At 38.0% G+C, this 4,925-nt stretch overlaps 1 pseudogene; it reads left to right on the top strand.

Moving 5' to 3' along the window:
- The first annotated feature begins 1,840 nt into the window (after positions 1 to 1,840).
- Positions 1,841 to 4,189, top strand: LOC124087617 (ADP/ATP translocase 2-like; annotated as a pseudogene).
- Positions 4,190 to 4,925: the final 736 nt, after the last annotated feature.

Below are 4,925 nucleotides of genomic sequence, written 5' to 3'. Positions count from 1 at the left end.
GGAGGGGTGGTATTGGTCTGTCTCTGGTTGGTTTCAGCTCCCGGTTCGCTATTTCATGAAGGCTTGGCGAGAGACCTCTTCCTAGAGTCCCTGCACCGCTCCTGCTGCGCTGCGCCTCGGAGACTATCCGCCCTGACGCGGGGGCCGCGTGCAGGCAGCCGACAGTCGCTGAGTCACGCGGGCAGCGTCTGGCGGGTCTAGACCTCTGCGCTGCGTGGCGGAGATTCACTCGTCTAGCGCAAACTGTCACCTCCAAAAATCCTACCGATTCCCGGCCGGTCTCTCTTTAGTGGAATTTTGCTGGGAGTTTCTCAGCAGGTCGAATCTAAGCGTATCCATGCGTCTCTCTGACCCCGTTGTTGAGGAGGTACTGAAAGCGCTGCCTCCCCTCTCGCCGCCATGTTGGATCCCTCCTAGAAGTAACTTTCCTATCAGGAAGTCCAACTGTAGGCAACTGAATGCAAATAGGAACATAGTGATTTTTACATTTGTACATATAGACACTTTTAAAGGCAAATGAGAGATATCATCATTTATGACATACAAAATGCATAAATTGTGTATTACAATTTATTTTAGGAAAGAAAACAGGAATGTGATCGGCTTACTGAGTTTCCATTTCCATAGAGTTCTGCATTGTTCTGGAAAAATAAACTTCTAAAGCCCATGGCAGGGCAGACATTTTTCTGCCTTTTCTACACAGATTATCACATGATTATACCTTCGGGAACAAATTTTACATTTTACTTGTGGGTGAATTCTATCTGAATTGCTGAAAAGTGTCATAAAGCTTTATTTTAAAAAATAACCATTGTACTTCTTTTGTATATACATAATGTTGTATATAAATTCCTGACAAAAATGCATACAGAAAACTCATTTTTCATGTTTAATGATTCTAATAATCTACATTTATTAAGTTTGTGTTATAGGTTTCAGAGATACTTTTGAGATTCCAAATTAAGAAAATATAGTTTTTATTGTGTTTGCATGTTCAACTTTTCTTTCTTTTGTTACTTAAGTTATAAAGAAAATCAGCAACTCAGGGATACTCGATCACTGAGCGACATCCCCAGCCTTATTTTGTATTTTATTTAGGGATAGGGTCTCACTGAGTTGCCTAGTGCCTTGATTTTGCTGAGGCTGGATTTGAACTCACTATCATCCTGTCTCATCCTCTTGAGCCACTGGGATTACAGGCGTGTGCCACCACGTCCAGCAGCCTATATATATATATATATATATTTAAGCACATGGAATACAGTGTAATCTTTCCAAAGGAGGGAATAATTGATCTTTTCCAAGAAGAATTAAAGTTATTTCAGAAACGTAGAAAGAAAAGATGGGAAAATCCTAAACTTCTTGAAATTTCCTTGAGTTATGAAACACATATTTTTAATGCTCCTTATTCTTCCTAAAGATTCAGTATAATTGAAACTGTGTTTATCAGATAGAAAAATGAGAATGTGGCAGTCGACAAAAATAACCCCCTTAGCTATGGGTTAAGAATGGGGGCATCGCTGGGGATGTTCACAAGCCTGGAACATCGTGGTGCTCTGAGGGGGCAGATAGAGTAATGGGACATGGATGCAATGAACCAAAGGTGGCTAAGTGTTGGCATACCTGCCCATAGTAACATATCTAAAGAGATAACCAGGGCATCTGCAGATGTGTCCTGGAAAGAGGATCCAGGAGGAAGCTTTACCAAAGCACAGTTGTTCTAGTCCACTGATGCTCCTCTTAGGTTGCCAGTGTACCAAGCATTGGGATCTGCCCAAATCTCTTTTTTCTGATTTTCTTTATATTACATAATCTTATTGCTATTCCCCATTTCACCTTAATGAGGACACGAGGCTTCCGAAGGGTTAAATTGCGCCTCAGGATCATGCTTCAGCAGGAAGCAGAGCTGAAAGTTGAAATCAAGTCTGTTTTTCTTCAAAGTCTGAATTCTCACATCTTGACACTCTGACTGTTCACTAGAAAGTAGTTATCCTAGTTTCTTTCTGTAATGTACGTAATGTTGATTAGTCTGAGTGCACGTGAGATTGATCAACTCTGGGGATCAGGACAAAGCTGAGTTTCTGGGTGTGCAAAGTTGAGATGTGAGGTGTGGCCGAGGGACACTTCTCAGCTCCCTGCCTGCTCCCATATTTACCAGAAGCAACCCCAGCCCTGTCCTCTCTTCAGCTTTAGCATTACACACTTCCAGAGAGGAGCTGCAGAGGTCATGGTATAAAATCATGTACTAGTTCCCTTGCAGCAAGTAAAGGGCGGTTTAGGGAAAATTTTGAAAGAAGAAAAATGTTATTTGTTCTTAAATCCACAGAAGCTTCAAATTCATAGTGCCAGTATTTACTTTGACAGTCTGCACCAGAAAGAATAATAGATTTTTCTCATAAAGGATGCCAAAGCTAGTTATGGAGAGAAATTCCTGATGTCAGCCTCTCTGTATAAGTGGTTATTTTCAATGGATAGAGCGCTAGTCAAAGTTCTGGATTATCAGTCTTCAGGTTTCAAAATGCCCCATTTAGTTGCAACAAAATTTGAATGGCCTCCCTTCTGTCTTTGGGGTACATTGTTTCTGTTCTAAAAGCAGGACTCCTGGGAAGAGTGGGCATCCAGCCTTGCAATTATTCACGCATTGTGTCCTGGCTGGTGAATGATCAGTTCAGCTAGTTGCTTAGTCAGAGGCTCAATTGGTTCCAAGTTATTTTTCACTAAGCAGTATTTAGCACCCAGAGGGCACCTACTAAGTATTGGTTGAGGGAGAGACCAGGAATTTGAGGAGAATAGAAAAAGTGTAGGAGAGAAAATAATATAAGAAATGAAAGTAAAACATGCATCTGGCCGAATAAAGGCAGAAGTTTGCAGACTGCAGTTTCCTAGTTGGTGTTAAGGAGGATAAATTTAATCTGGTCAGAATCCGGTGAAACTTTGTACTTCTAAAGGAAAGGAGTAAAATCTTAAATCCTTCCAGAGGGGGGGAAAACTAAAGAGGAATTAAGAAATAGACTGGCATCAGGCTATAAGAATACCAAGTGCTAAAAGACAAATTGCTATAAAGCCATAAAGCCATTATTAGGACAAGTGGTAAAATTTGAATAAGGTCTGATAAAATAATAGAGTGTGTTAACATTATTGATATCCTTGACCTTGACAAAAATATATTGGCTATGGAAGTGCATGTCCTTGTTTTGGGGATATACACACTGAAGTATTTAGGGATGAAGGACACCTTGTCAGTAACTTACTTTCAATTGGATAAAAAGTGGATAAAAGAGGAAATGCAGCAAAATATTAACAATGGTGTATATGCATAAAGGAAATATAAAAGTTTTTTTGTATTTTCATTCCAATTTTTTGAAAGTTTAAAATATTATCAGAAGTAAAAATTAAAACACTTGAGTGTAAGAAAAAAATTTTAATCCATAATCCTGTATTTGGACACAATTATCAATTGTGAAGACAAAATTAAGATATTGTCACATGAATGTGAGGAAATATAACATCTACAGTCTTCTATGAAACAATTGTAAGTTTCATCTCCAAGACTATGGTAGTGCCCATGGAGTGCATCAAGCTGCTGCTTTTCAGTACATCATTCCAGCAAGCAAAACAACAAAAACAAGCAATGCAAAGGTATTATAGTCTATATGGTTCATATTCCCAGAAATAGGGAGTCCTGTCCTTCTGATATCATCAGATATATACTCACCCAGATTCTCAAGGTTTCTTTTAAACATAAATATAGGTAGATCTTCACTGGTGGTGTGGACAAGAGGAAATGGTTTTGGCACTACTTTGCAGGGAATCTGACATTAAGTGGTGCCAAAGGGTCCAGATCCTGGTGTTTTGTGTAACTTCTTGATTTTACCTATACCTGTCTAGCAGCTAATGTGGGTAAAGCTGAAGGTGAGAGGGAATTCAAAGGCCTTAGTGACAGCCTGATTAAGATCTACAAACTTGCAGGGCTTCAGTGCCTGTCGCAAGGCCTGAATGTGTCTATGCAGTGTATTGTCATCTACTGAGATGCCTACTTTGGTATCACTGATGCTGCAAAAAGAATGCTTCCAGATCCCAAGAATACTTACATATTTATTAGCTTTATGAACACACAGTCCATCACTGCCATTGCTGTGTTGACTTCCTATCTGTTTACCACATCATGCTGCAGTTAGTGTACAAAGGAACCGATATATATAGATATATACATAGGCATTCTTGACAGCTGGTGATGAAGAAAGTTAAGTTTTTTCAACAGTGCATGAGCCACTGTTCTGAGAGGCATAAGTGGTGCTTTTGTATTTCACTTGTAGAAAAAGAATCAAGACACATAAATTATTTTCTAGCTTTATTGTCCCTGTGATTGGTCATGTTGTATTATATATCTTGAATAATCTTGACAGATTCTTGTGTGTCTATCAATGGTAACTATTTAGTCACTGAAAATGGGTAACAATAATATTCATCTGACCAGTTTTCTTCTTTTAAAGCCATTTTCATGATGATTATGATGACAATGGTGATGAAAAGCAATTTTTTTTTGTTTTAGCTATTCCTGATAAATAACAAATTTGAAGAAATAAAATTATATAAAGTACAAAGAGTACAAATTGTGACAACTCATTTGAAATAATTTGAGTGATCTATAATTATTAAGGAAATAGTGTTTTTAAGTTTATAATATTCCCCCAAAGTAATCTCCCAGCTCAAATAATTTAACTGGAGAATTCTACCAAATCTTTAAAGAAAAATTATAGCTAATGCTGTACAATCTCTTTGAGAGAATAGAAGAGAGAACAATTTCCAATTCATTTTTTTAAAGTTAGTATTATCTTGACACCCAAACTAGATAAATACAATACAAAGAAAAAAACCTGTAGGCCCATATACCTTATGGATATAGATCAAAAATTTCTAATAAA

This window comes from Marmota monax, unplaced genomic scaffold (assembly GCF_021218885.2).
Source record: "Marmota monax isolate L192 unplaced genomic scaffold, Marmota_monax_Labrador192_F-V1.1 WCK01_AAM20220418_F8-fsc00021, whole genome shotgun sequence".
Classification (NCBI taxonomy): domain Eukaryota; kingdom Metazoa; phylum Chordata; class Mammalia; order Rodentia; family Sciuridae; genus Marmota; species Marmota monax.
This window is presented reverse-complemented; position numbering and strand designations above follow the sequence as displayed.